This window comes from Mytilus californianus, unplaced genomic scaffold, assembly GCF_021869535.1.
Source record: "Mytilus californianus isolate M0D057914Y unplaced genomic scaffold, xbMytCali1.0.p SCAF_16, whole genome shotgun sequence".
Lineage (NCBI taxonomy): Eukaryota > Metazoa > Mollusca > Bivalvia > Mytilida > Mytilidae > Mytilus > Mytilus californianus.
In genome coordinates this window covers 2692633-2712412 of record NW_026262648.1, presented here as the reverse complement: position 1 = coordinate 2712412, position 19780 = coordinate 2692633, and the positions used below count along the sequence as shown (strand labels likewise).

Genomic DNA, 19780 nt, shown 5'->3' with positions numbered 1-19780 from the left:
ATAAATTCCTTTATTTTAAATAATTTCCAAAATTTTGTAACAGCAAATTTTAATAACATAAAATCCTTATTTCCATGCCAGTACCAAAGTACTGGATACTGGGCTGGTGATGCCCTCGGGGACTATCCACCAGCAGAGGCATCGACCCAGTGTTAACATAGATCATAAAAATTCAAAAACATGAAATCCTACAATTTTTATCGGTCATAAGAACTTTACTTCATTTGTACATAATTTAATTTTGGATGAAACACATGTTCTGATTGACTGACAGTTTTTAGTCTATCAGCTCATATACGTAATTTTGTCACGAAATCGTGACGTCACCAACGTTTTTTCATGAAACACTCCTTAAAAATAGAATTTAGAATTAATTTATAAGGAATGACTGTAATATTTTTTTCTGTCTATTCGAAAAAACCTTAAAAATGTGGTGCACACTTTTGAATAACCCACACCACATTTTTGATGCTATTTCTTCATAGACAGAAAAAAATATTACAGTCATTCCTTAAATATATTCTAATACTTTATTACAAAAGATGAAACCTGTCATTGTCTTAATATTGAATTGATATTGCTGACAGATATTGTTAAAATGATCATCTAGTGTTTGACTCATCAATTCAATGAGCTAAACCTGAAATAAGGTGAGTGAAACATTATTGAAAGTGATATAGTAAAACGTGTTTGTTTTTCTTAATATAGGATATTAATCCATGCAATCCTAACCCGTGTACAGAGGAGTCTAACTGTATGCTATCAGTTAGTGGTGGATTCTATTGTCAGTCTTTACGTGAGTAAATGTTTACAAACAGAAGTTCCGTTTGTATCTTTTTTTTTATAAATCCGAAGATCAAATTTAGAATGCTGTTAAACCACTTCGCATTCAAATACCGATCCTCATGGGTAGTCAAGGTCGTTAAACACCCCATAGTAGTAGTATCAAATATGATTTGCGCAATATTTAGTGTAGTTGTTCAATTCATACAAATGATGATATATTGACCTAAAGAAGAGTCATTTAATTGCTTCATCTGCTTTCCTTTCGTATGAAAACAACCAATGCCGTATAAAAGCAACCCTGGTCATTTGAAAGCAACCAAATATTATAGAATCATTAGCTCCGCTTACCTAAAACAAAACGCATCAAAGATAACAGGCGTATAACTTTGTACACCTGATTCGCGTTTCGTCTACAAAGGCTTATCAGTGACGTTCGAATAAAAACAGAAAAAGGCCAAATAAAGTACGAAGTTGAAGAGCATGAAAAGTAAAAAAAATCTGAAAGGTTTTGCCAAAATCAGATAAGGTAATCTATACCTGAGCTAAAAAATCCTTACTTTTTTGAAGTTTTGTAATCAGTTATTTTATAAATATGACCATATCAATGATAATTCATGTCAACACAGAAGTGTCGACTTCTGGATTAATTAGTCAACAGTATTTTTTCGCATTGTTCGTTTTCTTCAAGTTCTTACAATTTCTAATCACTTGGAACTAATAATAATTAAATCGCAATGAAATAAAACAATGTCATCATATAAAACTACATTTCTACATATTAACAATAAGAATAGCAAAAAAAAAAAAAAAAAAAAAACCAAAACGTGTGTAACATTCTGTTTCTTTATTTGCTTTCCTAGATAGTATAATTATATCATAGTGTGTTATCTATTTCTCATTATCTGCTCCTGCTTAATGGTTAATGAATAATGATACTATGTTGTATCGATGACCCAAACCAACCCGTCCCAGAAGTCAAATGATTGTTCAATACTCAGATTTGTAAAACGACATACTCACCAACTATTCATTCCATTTTACACAACATTTAGTATCTACATGGCCCTTGCCGTTTTAGTTTTTGAGGCGGCGATAATGTGTTACACTAACAAATGAGATTTTGTATTCTGTTTATCGTTATTCAAATTCCTCTCTTTGACTCGGAATGTATATAAATATTATTCCCCCTCACTCTGGGCAATAATGGTGGTATTTTACAACCAATAATTAAATGACTTTGACACGTTTGACGAAGGGGAACTTTCTGTTGTTACTATTGTCTGTAGCTTTAGCTCTTCAACTGTTTCGGTTCTTATACATCCTTGGCTTTCAAATATTCGGCTTTGAGCGTTCCTGATTAAGGTAAATCCAGAAAAGCGCTTCGGACACATGAAATTTAGAAAGTGTTGTTTTCAATTGTTTATTCTATACACAGGTATACAGTGTGCCAACAGGATAGCGCGTACAAAATCTGTATTGCCAGTGTAAAGATTGAACATCATGAACTGTTAGTGGAAATATCATATCTGTAAGCATTTACTTCTTTCTTTACAGTACAACCTTGCACAGGAATTGTGTGCCAACATGGTGGCACGTGTAAAAACGGACTTTCTTCTTTTGTGTGTCAGTGTACAGTTGGAACATCTGGAACTTACTGTGAAAGTACTATAACATTCTTTTATTTGTGTCTTGTTTTTCGTTTGATAACATTTAAAAATGTTAAAGCAAAAAATAAACTTCAAAAAATAATTATATCTTTACTACACGCATTTCCAAAAACAGTTGTTATATGTAAATACTTATTTAGTTTTTATGTAACCATAATTTCCTTGAAATCTCCTTTAAATATCATATCTAAGCGAAAAGGAGTTTAAAATAACTCCTTGTTGTACGAGAATATGATATACTTATATATTTCAGCAACACCATGTTCGTCGGATCCATGTTTAAATTCAGGAACATGCAGTTTCTCTGGAACAACGTATTCTTGTACATGCACACACGAATATTACGGTACACAATGCCAGTGTAAGTTAACACAAACGTTATACGTAAAAGTATGTGCTGCATAGAGCGTTCCCATTTCTGAGCAACCAAATCAAATGCTTGATATATTTATTGACAGCTCAATAATATCTGTCTACAAAATAGAAACTAAAATTTTAGATAATGTACGTCTTAACATTGCTATGGCTCACTATAAATCTATGAATAAGACTTCGACTGCGGAGATGCACAGTACAGATGGTACGTTTGTATATTTTAAGTAACTTGGATGCTGTACATTATAGTTACAATGTATTAACTGACGTATATATATGAATTATACGTATAAAACCAGTGTTGTCATTCTTGTGAACAATCCATTAATAATGTTTACGCTTAACAGGAACAGAGAGGGTGCAGAATTTTTTAAAGTGGAGGCTTTCATAAAGTTTAAAAATGTAGTGATGTGTTACACACATGTATGACCTTAGTTTTAAGAGCTTAAGTTTACGACATCTATTTCCACTCATGAACATGCACAGCGGTAACATTGATAACACTGTCCTCATCATATCTTGTTAATGCATTTACTCAAGGGTGAGGCATCTCAAAGACCCACCGTCTTGAATTTTACACTATATTGACACGTCTATAGATACCTATCTAACAATTCTAATCAGTGTACATCGATATAACTAAATGATATACGACCACAATTCAAAATGAATAAATGGATATTGGCAATGTTGATTTAGATGCTCTCAGAAAAAAATTAACATACGCATTTATGGCCAATTGTGAACAACAAAATACCACTACAATCCAATTTTTCGAGTGATTTTCATAATTTCGTCATTCTATGCTATAATTTCTAATGAGCAAGTCAAAGTAGACAAAATCATGTGTACTTATGTTTTGTCGGACTAGCATACTCTCTTCATTAAACAATGATACCATATTTAACTTTTTCTTCAATATTTGTTGAGATATTTTTTATCCCTATATGTTTACTCGTTGATGACACATTATCTAATGCAATTGACATTTGTTGTATATTATTTGATTAAAATGACAATAATCAAATAGTTGCTTATGTTTTACATGTAACAACAGTACTTATATCTTCTTATATATTTAATGTATTCGGTTGTAGCACACGCATGCTCACCAAATCCATGTCTCAATGGCGGTATTTGTACATCTACTGGCGGATCGAGTTACAGCTGCGATTGTTCATCTGGATGGTATGGATCAACTTGTAACTGTGAGTATTTCAGTTTTAGATTAAGCCGAAACAACTGTACGTGACATCGGGGACACAACAGAGTAATATGATGACATTCGTTACATGACCTAGTATTGTCAACATTCAGCTAATAAACGATAATTAGAGACTATGTTAAGGCCCCGGAATGATCAGTTATTATTCCTTTTTATTTTGTATATAAAATCTTGCAATTTTCAATAGGAAATTGAAAGTTTAAAGTTAACCCACATTTTACTTGCATTATTTCACCTAATGGAAAATTTGTAGAAATATTGGTATCAAATATAAGAATTTAAACCATTGCAATGACAGACCTGTCAACTTTACCGATTTATGAGGGATATCCCCATGAGAGGTGTTGACCTGAATTTGAAATTCTTAATTTTATAAACTGAAGACCTCAAAACAGGCATTCGAATGAGTTAAAAGGTTTTTTAAGCACATACATACTCATTCAAACAATATAATTGTAGATTAAGAACATTTATGACAATATAAGAGGGGCATTAGGACCTCTTGCAATTAAAATCCCCTATGGAGACTTTGAAAAGATGGTAGGTATGCAATGAAAATATAAAAGTATAACATTAAGGTATTTATAAAGACATATTACACTCTCTGCATCCATTCACTGATCTTAATGGTGGCATTGGTTGCGTATAGTTCCTATTGAAACCCATTTTTTCACAATTTCCTATGACGCTATCTGGCCAATTTGAACGATACTTTGCGGGAACGATATATGAAAGGTTTTCTTCTGCAAACAATTCCAATTTCAATTTACTCGATCGAAAATCAAGGCAGTTGCAGGCATCACCCGCCATGCGATTCCACGCTCATTCAATTTGTCACAATTTGTAATAGGACACAACGGTAAAATTAAAGATTAGACGTATTCATGTGACATCAAATTTAACACTTTAGCTAGATATGAGTTACGCATAAACTAGACGTGTTCAGCTATTAAAAGGAAAAGAATGTCAATATGAAAGTGAAGCATGGGTAAACCATTTGGTTGACAGATTCGATCCACAAAAACTCCTTCTTATACAGGTAAAAACGACGATTAACGTATTTTTTAACCCATGATATGAAATCAAATAGACATAGAAAAATCCAATTGCACGTGTTCGCTATTTATTTATTTATATCTATATTTATGTTTATGTTTATATCGGGTTATATGACCGTCGGCAGTCTTCGGAGGTCATATAACCTCAATTAGATAGCGTCTCTATATTAAAATACACACGAAATGATGATACATATTATCGAATCCATGCATCGTAAATTGTTTATTTCAGATTTTTTATAATTTGGATGTACGTTTTAGTATGTTTTAAATCAAAAAGGAGAATTTGAGTCAAATCAGTGAAAATGAATTTGACAGCTAATGCCCCTTTAATTTACTGATAACTTAGCAAAATCAATATTTATACCAATAAAAACAATATTCAAAGATCTTATTACAGTGTTGAATTGGTAACCTTTTAGAATAAGTTTATTCAAAGGATTGAAAAGTTTACCCGGATCGTATCTAAATTTCCGGGCTAAGTAAACAACACTCCCGTAATAATTATAATGTGCTTTTTCGTTTCAAATAAGTTTTCAACAGGTACAGCCAAACTTGCGCACCAAATCTTTGTATCTATGGAATAATTTAGTAACGGTTTTAAGTAATTTGTGTTAACGAAATCCCGGACTTAATAATTAGCCAGTTATATATAGATTACGCTTATTGAAATTTAAAACGGTGGAGTGGAGGGTATTTATTGCTGAGAAATGGGAATTTGACAATGGAAAGTTGAAATCATCACGTTTGTCATATATATTATAGTTTAAAGAAGTTAATATGTGTCAATATTGAGGAAAAGATCAATATATTAAGCTGCCTTTCAAGATTTCGTAGGTTCGTAATCTAAAGTTCAGTGTGATCTTAGCTTTATAGATTATACTTTTTATTGTATTCTGTTTGTAGCACACGCATGCTCACCAAATCCATGTCTCAATGGCGGTATTTGTACATCTTCTGGCGGATCGAGTTACAGCTGCGATTGTTCATCTGGATGGTATGGATCAACTTGTAACTGTGAGTATTTCAGTTTAAGATTAAGCCATCGGGTACACAACAGAGTAATATGATTTTAAACCATATAAAAATCGGTCCTGATCTTGATAGGTGCACCAAGGCGGCGAACTGAAAAGCTTACACCTGATAGCCAATATGTTGACATATAAGGGGTACTAACCGTTACATGTGTTAATCAAGAAACAGATAAGAGTATATAATGAAAGGTATATAAAACTAGCAAGTTCCGTTCTCTAATACCAAAACAAAAGACTTTTTATTGTCAAAACAATTAACAGCAAACATGGTGCGAGTAACAAGTAGTATGCAGGACAGTTCGTCCAGGAAAACACACGTCAATATTTAATTTAGCGTTTAAAACGGATGGATTGCACAAAAGGATTTTAATCTACAACCTTTCCAAAATGAGATATAATGAAGATGTATACAACCAAGAGAAAAATGTTTTATAAGCAATCATTCCTGCTGGCATGTAATAGGCAAAATTTACCCCAAACACATGCATACGTTCTACAGCTTCGATACAACATAAGAAACAATTCCAGTCATAAATCACTTGTTAGAAATAACGAACTTTCTTGTCTTTTTTAATCTGCACATTTTCATGCATAGTTTTTGAATTGTTAATGAAATGCTGCCTTAATCTTTTTAATGCCAGATACCGGAGTGATATTAGATTATTCTTTCCAATATTTAAGACCGTTTTGTCATTGCTGCATCATCAAATTTGAATATGTTTCCAGAATCATTGACATGTAATGGTGAATTCTATTTAAGTATGAATTATAGCTGAACAATTATTTTCCACATTTTTCAATTTCATTTTTTTCGATCTTACACTCATGCATATTTCTATAGAATGTCTTTTGTCATTGGTTCTATTTTAGCAAACCCTTGCTCTCCAAATCCTTGTAACAATGGAGGGATATGCACTGGAACTGGAGCCACCTCTTTTAATTGTGCATGCACCTCGAGTTTTACTGGTACTACTTGCCAAAGTATGTTTTATTTTATCGCCCTTTAATGCAACTATCAACCGTTATATGTTTGTTTGATATTTTTACATTATTCATTTTAAATGTTCCTATAAGGGAGCAACCATTTAACTTTAAGGGGCGGGGGTTATGGTTTTTTGTCTGTCAGAAAAAAAATCGCGCTTGTTTTAGTTTTTCGACGCTATCAATCAAATTGTTTATTCAAAATTTAGCACTATAAGATATGGGGAAAATCTGGATACAGAATGTTTTTTTTGTCATCTGCTTGACCACAATATATTTTTCATCAAATTGGGGATCAGAATATTTTTTTTAGGGAAAAACCATAACCCCCCCCCCCCCCCCCCCTCTTGAAGTTAAATGGTCGCTCCCTAACTTGGTCGGTGTTATCAAGTTTCTATGTTGTATTACGTATAGTAAACGACTATATTTTTTTCGCCTTATTTGAATTCATCGTTTCCTTCAGGCCAAATTCATCTTAATCGTAAATGGCTTTGACTACTTTGTTTAGGTCTATTTTAACTACACATACATCTACGTGTTTAATAAAACAATATAAATAAGAAGATGTGGTATGAGTGCCAATGAGACAACTCTCCATCCAATTCACAATGTATAAAAGGTTAACAATTATAGGTCAAAGTACGGCCTTCAACACGGAGCCTTGGCTCACACCGAACAGCAAGCTATAAAGGGCCCCAAAATGACAAGTGTAGAACAATTGAAACAGGAAAACCAACGGTCTAATCTATATAAAAAACGAGAAACGAGAAACACCTATGAACCACACCAACAAACGACAACCACTGAACAACAGGTTCGTGCACATCAAACACAGAACAAAGTACATGGTTTTAATTCAAATCAACAATAAGTCGTAGCTTTGCTGCATTTCTGGTACATTTTGTCTTTAAATCTATATGTCTTACAAAAAATACTTCGGGGAATATATTTACTTTAATTTCAAATAAGAACATATATGTAAATTTATTCGGAACTTTTCTAGACTCTGGGGATTTTCGGCATGGCTTCTATTCTTTCTTGTTGAAGATCGGTTGTGTGTTTCTTGGTTTTTGTGTCGGTGTATTTGTGTCTCCTTGTATCCATATGTAATGAATATTTAGACAAGAAATCAAGAGCATGAAAAACAACAATCGCATTGACATTATTAATTAATTTCTATTATTTGATTACATGAAAAACAGACAATTTTATGAATTTTACAACTAGCTTTCACAAAATTTTATTTTATTTTAGAAAAGCTAATACAAGTTGCAAAATGTATACAATGTAGCCTCCTTATATGTGTTATTTCAGGCAATAAGAACTCCTGCTACGGTCGATGTTCATCTTACAGCTCTAGTCACAACTGCCAATGTGATTCAGCCTGCACTGGACAAAGTGACTGCTGTGCTGACAAAGCAACATATTGTTCATAACTGTCGTAGCATTGATGAAGTGACATATGAATAGCTATTGTGACTTGGATTTATTCCCTTATAATTGTTATACTGTTTTGTTTAGAGTATTGATGTCTCTGATACTATTGAGATGATTGATCGACATCTTTTATATAAAACAATAGGCTTGGTTTACTCCCGCTTCAGTTTGTTCTCCAAAAAGAAGGAAAAAACCCCCCAAAAAACCAAGTAAATAAGACAAAGAAACGAATTGAATACAAGGGTACATGTATATATGTTATCTTTGGTCCATTTCATTAATGTTACTGTAAATGTTGATTAGCGTTATTTATTAAGTTTTCTTTGGATCTCGTTAAAAGAGATATATACGTATATAGGGTCGAGTTCCCCTTATTTCATTCCTCACTTATGTAAAAATAAGAAGCTGTGGTATGATTGCCAATGAAACAACTATCCACTAGAGATCTAAAGACGGGGATGTTAACTTACATCTATAGGACACTGCACAGCCACTTTCTAAAAAAAAAACTCTTTATACTTTTTCTGAAATTCACAATATAACAGATTCATATTTTTACTTTGAACTTCTTAGAGCATTATTGCGTATTTCTAAACGTGTGACAAAATTAACGATGCCTGAATATTGCTAAGAAAAGCAATTTTGAATTATTTTTTTTTTACAATGTTGAACATTGTTTGAATATTTAAAAAAAAAAGAAGAAAAAGTAATTTTGTTGGAAAAAAGAACAAACATTCGCAATTACCGTATGTAAAGGCATCAGTCAGTAGGGATGTACAAAATCCCTATACACAATTATAATACATATATTTTAAATAATGATAAATATTCAGAAGTAATATCATCATATGAATATATATTTTTTCTTTGTAAAAAAACTAACTTTTCCTTGAATTCATAAAAATCTTTCGACAAATAATATTCTTACGTTACTAGTATTCGAGAGTAATCTACTGTTATTTTAAGTCGTAATATGTTTTGCAGAAAAAAGCCCCGTACCTTGATATCTAACAAAACAAAATTTGAATCATGAAGTCACATAAAAGACTGAAACGATAAAAATTTCCTGAATATTTGAGAATCATGTCACATGCGAAGCAAAATTTAAATCAAATTGATATCCAATCCGTGCATTCCTTATAATTATTTAATAGGTTGAGACATACAGGCATACAAGGAGGAACAGGAATAGTCCAACTAACAAATTATAAGGTTCATTCATTACAATTATCCCATACCGTTGCACAGTCGGGGGTAGTTGTAGTGAAAAATACTCCCAGTGATTAATAAAACAGCAAAATAGAGCATCAAGAATAATTTTAGATGCCCATTTCTATACGCCATCGAGAGAACATTTGACATATTACATTGGTTTAGTTTTCGAGACAGAATTTCATATTATAAATTAAGTTATAGATAATATAAAAATAAGAAGATGTGGTATAATTGCCAGTGAGACAACACTCCACTAGAGACCAAATGACATAGAAGTTAACAACTATAGGTCACCGTAAGGCTTTCAACAATGAGCAAAACCCATACCGCATAGTCAGCTATAAAAGGCCCCAAAATGACAAATATAAAACAATTCAAACGAGAAAAATGACGGCCAAATCTATGTACAAAACAATGAACAAAAAAAAAATATGATATACAGCAACAAACGACAACCACTGAATTACAGGCTCATGACTGAGGGCAGGCACATATATAATGTAGCGGAGTTTAACATGTTTATGGGCGCCACACCCTCACCTAACCTGGGACAGTGGTGTAACAGCTCAACATATGAACAAACTATTAAAACTATAATGCATATTTTAAGGTTTTCCTTGTCGTATAACACACCGAGGGGTGTCAGGATTTTTCAAATAATGACCGACCATGGGGACCATGATCTGACTTATATACCGTCAAAAACGGGAATTATTTAGAATAATGGTTTTCTCTCTTTTGCCTGGCAAATTCCTTATAATTATTTAATATGTCGAGGGTAATTAATTCCCTTACACGTGTCATTGTTTTATGCCTTGTATCACTTTTCATTGAAACTCGGAATCGTCCGGGTTGCTTCTTTAAAGAATGACCTATCGATCTGAAAGGAAATAACTCCATATCGTCATATAATTGAAGTGTATAAAAACTCCTTATTATCTGAAAACGTTGTGCGTTCAAGGCTTTGAAATAATGACAGAAATTAAAGATCTGTCTCAAAAAACTAAATGTTCGACCAAACACGAATATAATGAACAAATCCTTTGTTTACATTCTGCAATTCCTTTGAATAGTTTTCCAACATGAAAACATCAACATCTTTATGTTTATTAAATCTAAATGCTTCAAATATATCCGTCAAGCCACGCCGAGATCGATTGTTAGTTACCATGAATAATGTGCATGATAGTGATCTTATGTATATATAATTCGTCTAAACAACAGCCCAACAATGTAAGATCTGTAAATTTGCGGAAGCAAATTTTTTGTTCTTCTCTGGCTGGGATTCAAACTCATGATACTGAGATATCGTGGCACCAAATCGCCTTGCACTATGCCCGACGCGCTGGACCACTCCACCACCTAGGCTCTCTCTCTCTCTCTCTCTCTCTCTCTCTCTCTCTCTCTCTCTCTCTCTCTCTATATATATATATATATATATATATATAAGTCTAAATTGAAAACAACGTTCAAACCTATGATTGCGTTGGATAAAAACCGCAATTTTTATACGTGTGCATGCAAAACAAATTTCTTGTTGGAGAGGTCTAAATACAGCACAAACAACATTTTCCAAAAGACCAAAAAAGTGAAAAAGTATATTTAACAAAACGCATTTGACTAACAGGTCGAACAACAAATGTTCTTAAACCCTGCTGACTGCCATTGGCGATTGCCAAATAAACGGATCACCGATGTAATAAATGGATCTTAATTATAAGTTTAATACTAAACAGAAACAATAAACTTGCGGAAAAGATGATATACCCCAAACAAAAGGTGCAAAGGTTTTTGTACACCATATCCGGATTTCGACAATTAATGTCTCTTCAGTGATGTAAGGAATCGAAACGGTATTTGAAAGCCATACAATTTACCTCAATTTAGGATAGACTCTTGAATTTTGAGGAGTCAAAATAGGATGAACGGATCATATGAATCCGAAGGCAAATATAATACAAGCCCAAACGAAAAAGTATAATCAAGTCTAAATTGAAAACAACGTTCAAACCTATGATTGCGTTGGATAAAAACCGCAATTTGTATACGTGTGCATGCAAAACAAATTTCTTGTTAGAGAAATCTTAATACAGCACAAACAACATTTTCCAAAAGACCAAAAAAGTGAAAAAGTATATTTAACAAAACGCATTTGCCTAACAGGTCGAACAACAAATGTTCTTAAACCCTGCTGACTGCCATTGGCGATTGCCAAATAAACGGATCACCGATGTAATAAATAGATCTTAATTATAAATTTAATACTAAACAGAAAACAATAAACTTGCGGAAAAGATGATATACCCCAAACAAAAGGTGCAAAGGTTTTTGTACACCATATCCGGATTTCAATATATATATATATATATATATATATATATACAAGTCTAAATTGAATACAACGTTCAAACCTATGATTGCGTTGGATAAAAACCGCAATTTTTATACGTGTGCATGCAAAACAAATTTCTTGTTAGAGAGGTCTAAATACAGAACAAACAACATTTTCCAAAAGACCAAAAAAGTGAAAAAATATATTAAACAAAACGCATTTGACTAACAGGTCGAACAACAAATGTTCTTAAACCCTGCTGACTGCCATAAGCGATTGCCAAATAAACGGATCACCGATGTAATAAATAGATCTTAATTATAAATTTAAAACTAAACAGAAAACTATAAACTTGCGGAAAAGATGATATACCCCAAACAAAAGGTGCAAAGGTTTTTGTACACCATATCCGGATTTCAATATATATATATATATATATATACACAAGTCTAAATTGAACACAACGTTCAAACCTATGATTGCGTTGGATAAAAACCGCAATTTTCATACGTGTGCATGCAAAACAAATTTCTTGTTAGAGAGGTCTAAATACAGCACAAACAACATTTTCCAAAAGACCAAAAAAGTAAAAAAGTATATTTAACAAAACGCATTTGACTAACAGGTCGAACAACAAATGTTCTTAAACCCTGCTGACTGCCATTGTCGATTACCAAATAAACTGATCACCGATGTAATAAATGGATCTTAATTATAAATTTAATACTAAACAGAAAACAATAAACTTGCGGAAAAGATGATATACCCCAAACAAAAGGTGCAAAGGTTTTTGTACACCATATCCGGATTTCGACAATTAATGTCTCTTCAGTGATGTTAGGAATCGAAACGGTATTTGGAAAGCCATACAATTTATCTCAATTTAGGATAAACTCTTGAATTTTGAGGAGTCAAAATAGGATGAACGGATCATATAAATCCGAAGGCAAATATAATACAAGCCCAAACGAAAAAATATAAACAAGTCTAAATTGAATACAACGTTCAAACCTTTGATTGCGTTGGATAAAAACCGCAATTTTTATACGTGTGCATGCAAAACAAATTTCTTGTTAAAGGGGTCTAAATACAGCACAAACAACATTTTCCAAAAGACCAAAAAAGTGAAAAAGTATATTTTAACAAAACGCATTTGACTAACAGGTCGAACAACAAATGTTCTTAAACCCTGCTGACTGCCATTGGCGATTGCCAAATAAACGGATCACCGATGTAATAAATGGATCTTAATTATAAATTTGATACTAAATAGAAAACAATAAACTTGCGGAAAAGTTAATATACCGCAAACAAAAGCTGCAAAGGTTTTTGTACACCATATCCGGATTTCGACAATTAATGTTTCTTCAGTGATGTTAGGAATCGAAACGGTATTTGGAAAGCCATACAATTTATCTCAATTAAGGATAGACTCTTGAATTTTGAGGAGTCAAAATAGGATGAACGGATCATATAAACCCGAAGGCAAATATAATACAAGCCCAAACGAAAAAATATAAACAAGTCTAAATTGAATACAACGTTCAAACCTATGATTGCGTTGGATAAAAACCGCAATTTGTATACGTGTGCATGCAAAACAAATTTCTTGTTAAAGGGGTCTAAATACAGCACAAACAACATTTTCCAAAAGACCAAAAAAGTGAAAAAGTATATATATATACTGCTTGTTTGTTATATTGTTTATTTGTATGTACTTTATCATGTTGTACTTACTTTATGATGACCTCAAGTAAGATTAGTTACCGCTTTAGACAAAAACATATTATTATTATTATACTCAAAATTTTCCGTGTTTCAGTAGTGAAACAGTTTGGTGATAGTGTTGACTGTTATTTTTACGTGATACATTTTGGTCTATATCAATGCCTACATATTTATACTATGCGGTTTTTAATACATGTCTAATACAATTGATTTACAGACCTTTAAATGTTTGGGATTTTATATAATTGAAGAGGTGAATAAGGCCTGTTTCGGTGGAATGAGCTCTTCTTAATCTAGATAGAATTTCACACAACAGATTGTTCATAATAAGACAATGTAAGACAGGATTCTAGATGTTTGTATACTGCTATTTTATCAAATTTTGGATGAGACACGCAGTGGACTTACCGATAGTTTTTAGTTGTTCCGGTAGATGTTTTTCGGTTCATTTTGCTTTCAATTTTGTAAGATATACATCCATCTTTTGTCCAATTTACAATTAAAATTTCGCAATTTGCAATAGTCCGAAAATAAATGTTTCTAACTGACTTTTACCATAACAGAGAAAAAGTGTCTCATTTTATTATATGATCTAAAATTTCTGATGTCATCCACGTTTTCGAATTATGTTATATTCTTGTTTCTTTATACGGGGCTAAAGATATTAGTGTTGAATTAAATAGCTTTCTTAAAAATTCTTATGCTTGGTTCACATTTCTGCATAAACAGAGTTCTGATCAGTCAACTTGTTCGATTTTTTTTTCCGAAATCTTTTTTTGAAAAGTGCTTTAATGATTTTTCGCGAACTGTACTTTGTGTGATTTAATTGTTTTTCTAGTATGATTGGTTATTAAATGGTCACTTATAATAACTTTAACGACCCCTGATTGGCTAATTTCATCACACGTATTACATAGAATATGTTATACTGTTGAACAAGAAGACACTGCTATCCTCGTTAGTTTGGTTATAAACTGTACTGGGGAACACATATTGAGGATATTTGTGCATTTTTTATACAATGCCGAATTTAGATTTTTAGTGCAAATATTGAAATCGCCAAGAATTACAATTATGCAGTTGATTCTTATTTTATTGAGCGTACAATCAAATAGTTCTTGTTATAGGTTAGACAACACTTGTTCAAATTTTCTGAACATTTAAAGCCCGCTGCGTAGCCGAAGGTTTTGAATGTTCATGACATATGATCAAGTATTGTCTGACCATTTAGGAACATATTCGCACCCTCAAATGACATTACAAATTTATCCATTCCTATTGTTGTTAATCAAACATAACAATGAGTTTACTTTAAAGTGTTATCATGGTTAATAAAATGAATTAAACGTATAAATATGGAGTTTTTTTGTCTTCTTCAAATTCAATATTTATATTGATCAAATGTCTTCATTAAAAAAAAACACACAATGATAAATAAGCTTTTCAAAAATTGTATATTTTTTTTAATAATGAGACAGCTTAATCAATAAATATAAAAGATGTGATCGTTCCAACATCAGATACTTACTTTTCTATTGATATTTTTAAAAATTGAATTGCCTTTGCTTTATATATCAACAGTCATTGTTTCTTACAAAAATATTTCAACGTTGACTCTAAGGTCTTGTAATATAAAGTTCTATGATATTCTAGAAGTTTCTCTTCTACAGTGTTCTGGAAGTTTCCGTGACAACTATATATACAGACAGCGAATTTCAAATTAGACAGACAGACATTAATATACTTGTACTCTCAGAAGATCTCTGGAGTTGTTGGATTGACACTTTATTTACGAACATCATACTAGATTGTGAACTTATTTGGATATATATATTCCATTGGATTCAGTTACAGTTAAGAGAAGAATTCCGGATAAAGAAAAGACAAAGGATCGGACTTATATTTTAACAGTTAAGTTGACATTTCTATTTGTATAATATTTCTTGTAAAATTGAATAATAAATCTTGTTAAATTTTATTTTTGATTTGTGTCTTTTGTTGGCTACAATTTAAAGGTGATATAACAACTTCTTTAGTGCAGTTTTTAAGAGTTCAGTATAATTAATTTACAATGAAAAGTCATTCATGTAGAGCATTTTTTTTAGTGTATTGAAAACGCTGTACTAGGAAAAATAGACAGGAATAGACTGATTTTCCTTTGACCGGGAAGGGGTGAGTATGTTCCAAAAATTATTTTGCTTTGGAGACATATAACAAGTACCTTTCATTATAGGTTTGGATTTTTTGGTATTACAATTTCTATCTAAATAATTTCAGACCACCCCGTTGTTTCTGGATGTCTCACAATGCTAAAACTGTCAATCCATATTTTCTGCATCCGTCACAGAATCGTCTAGCCATGTTTCTTGCACAGATACTAATGCAGCTTTGGTTTTACATGCTAATATTATGAGTACGTCTGCTATTTTTAGCGAGCAATACGAATACTTTATTTGTCCAATCAACGACCCATAAAGGGAATGTTACATAATGATTATGAATAGACATAAGTAGAGAAACAATAATGATAATGCTAATAATGATATGAAAATAAAAATAAGGAGATGTGGTATGATTGCCAATGAGACAAATATCCTCCAAAGTTGAAACGAAGTGGATGCTTGAAGTTGACTATAACAGTTGTTTTCTTATTTATTGTAAAACATTTATATACATGTTTCAAATGCTCCACGAAACCTCTTTCTAAATTATTAACATCAATTTTATCAGAAATCAAAGCCGGGCTTCAAAGTTATTGTGAAACTGCCTATTCTAGAGGTGGCGTGAATCAGAAAAAGAATGGCCAACGTAGATACAAGTATCTTGTCTTAGGGAGGGATAAATCCTAATTTGTAAAAAATCACTCTGATTCAAACAAAAAATTCTCTGAAACTGACATTATCAAGATGATTGATTTCTTGATTGACAACATATTTGTTACGTTTGGAGGACGTGTTTTTCTACAAACGGGGGAACCAACTGTGCCCCACTTCTTGCCGACTTGTTGCTTTATTCTTATGAGGCTGACTTCATACAGGAACTTCTTAGGAAGAAAGAAAAGACGTTAGCAGTATCCTTTAACTTTACTTTCCGCTATATAGATGATGTTCTCTCACTAAAAAAATCAAAATTTGGTAACTATGTTGAACGCATCTATCTAATCGAACTAGAGATAAAGGATACAACAGATACAGTTAAGTCTGTCTCATATCCTGACTTACGTCTAGAAATTGACAATGAAGGTCAGTTGAATACAAAACTTTACGACAAAAGAGATGTTTCAGCTTCCCAATTGTGAACTTTTCATTTCTATGTAGCAACATTCCTGCAGCGCCTGCATACGGAATGTATATTTCCCAATTGATACGATATTCCCGGGCTTGTATTTCCTATCATGATTTCCTTGATAGAGGGTTGCTGCTCACAAGGAAGCTATTAAACCAAGAGTTCCAAAGTGAAGTCATCCCTTCGTAAATTTTACGGACGCCATCACAAGTTGGTTGACCGTTATGGAATATCCGTTTCACAGATGATAGCGGATATGTTCCTAATGTCGTAACTACAATCCCGTTCCCTTTTCACGAATGTGACCTACCGAATTAGACTATTTACCGGGTTTGTACTAACATGAGCAATACGACGGGTGCCACATGTGGAGCAGGATCTGCTTACCCTTCCGGAGCAAATGAGATCACCCCCAGTTTTTGGTGAGATTCGTGTTGCTTAGTCTTTAGTTTTCTATGTTGTGTTTTGTGTACTATTGTTTGTCTGTTTGTCTTTTTCTTTTCTAGCCATGACGTTGTCGGTTTATTTTAGATTTATGAGTTTGAATGTCCCTCTGGTATCTTTCGCCCCTCTTTTAAAGCAGAATCTAATATAACATGTCGTTGGAAATTCGATAAGAAAATGAATTGCATCTTCAATTGAATTCAAAAAGTCTTTTTTTATTTTTGGCACTCTTTTTATAACGACCCTGCTCAATAGCATATTTTTTAGTACGAAATGCTTAAGTCCCCTTTTTGAAACTATCCTTGAATTTGAAATAAGTTCGTAATTTACCCTTTTTTTACCGTAGCATTCTGTAAAAGATCATTTTTTCTAAAATACCATTTAAATTACCTTTAAATTAAAACACCGTTAATCTCTTTAACATTGATATTTTTAATATCTACATTCAACTGCTTTGCAATAAAAACAACACAAGAAGAAGTTGGTATACCATTCTTAGTCCAGCGGCTATGTCCAATATATTAGAATAATTGATCACTTTATGGTAAAAGCATGAAACTTTGCAAAGTGAAAGTTATGCTTCTAATAAGTTTCTTGATATGGAACCAAGTAAAATAAATCCAATGTGGTCGCCAAATTAAATATGGCCGACACAAGGTACTGGGGATACAACACCATTAACTTGATGTTCTCTACCGATATGCAAGAGTTCAGTACATATTCAAGTATTGTATCAAATGAAAGCCCCGATACCTCGGTGGCCGAGTGGTCTAATTAGTCTTAGGGAACCCGCATGTGGCAGGTGCGCTCGACTCCAATCTTATTTTACTACGATTGTCAGTTTTCCTACCGAAGGTCTGTGGTTCTCTCCGGGCACTCCGGCTCCCTCCACCAATAAAAACTGACCGCCATGAAATAACACAATAGTGCTGAAAGTGGCGTTAAACAGCAATCAATCCCAGGGTATTAGTTTCCTAAATATTATTAGGTTTTCAGATTTGTTTTTTTCACAATTCTTCTCACAATTGAAATATACACACCTACCCCATAAAAAATACTGATTAAAAAAATACACAGCTGGAATATTTTTAATTAAAAAACTACATGTATAAATAAAACTGACAAAAAAAATTATAACATTTTTACAAAATAATAGTAAAAAGTTACATCACATGTACATAATCAATTGTTGAAAGTTGATTTTTCAAAAGAGATTGTATTTGTAAATATACTCTCGTCTTCTTTTGAAATATCGTACATGCGTGTGATTATATATAATGTGAAATTTGATTACGAAATATTGTAAATACGAGTACAATAATGTGAAATATGATTATCAAAAACCGCTTATTTCTTTTTTGAAGGCTGTATGGCGACCTCTTAATTTCTATATTTATTTACCTGTCATGATCAGTTTCTGTTCAATTGTCGTTTACTCCAAATCTACACTGTTTAATTAGTTTAAAACAAACACCAGAAGAAAATTAAAAACATTCTTATTCATAACAAAGTAGATAGAAAAAACTAGTTTAACCCCTCCACATATAAGTATTGAGCCGTCCTATATCTGGATCCTCGTCAGTGGTTTTTTTTTATCTAAATTATTTTTAGTCATTTAGGAGATCTGGTATCTCTGGATGATCTTTGATAATTTCTGTTACTTATGATCTGATATAACCGAAAATGTTCAGCCAAGCCCTGACAGGTAATCAATGTTATGTATGAGGAAGATACATTCCTGAATTTCAAACTAAAAAAATTATGTCACTTCAAATTTCTGGATAAAAACAGCATCCGCACTTTTTTCCAGTTCAAAAGAACTGATCTAATGGGCTGACTATTTTAATAGATATAGTGTCTATTGATAAAGGTTGAATGGTAACCAGAAGATGTCGTTTGATTTTTTACTCGAACGAATCCGCAAGTTGTGTTTTTTTTTGTGTGTAATTTATCGTATTAAAACTTCCTAGTTCATTACAGAAATGGGAAAATTACCTTCAAAACAGACATAACATTGAAACTATGCAAATTAACAATGTTTGGATAATTTTAGATACTGAAATTTGATTTTATCTTATCAGAAAATTGAAAACCAGTTTTCATTTAAATGACTAAATAGACATATACAAGTGAGTACACCATTCGTTCGATTATAAGTATACTAAAATTATTATAGTTATTTGCATTGAATCTTGCAATGTAAATTGATAATA

The 19780-nt window shown here is 32.3% G+C and overlaps 1 long non-coding RNA gene across 1 annotated transcript; it reads left to right on the top strand.

Moving 5' to 3' along the window:
* The first annotated feature begins 3935 nt into the window (after positions 1–3935).
* LOC127726085 (uncharacterized) lies at positions 3936–7103 on the top strand. Its single transcript, XR_007993322.1, has 3 exons — positions 3936–4036; positions 6018–6128; positions 7016–7103. It is a non-coding gene; the product is annotated as an uncharacterized LOC127726085 (long non-coding RNA).
* Positions 7104–19780: the final 12677 nt, after the last annotated feature.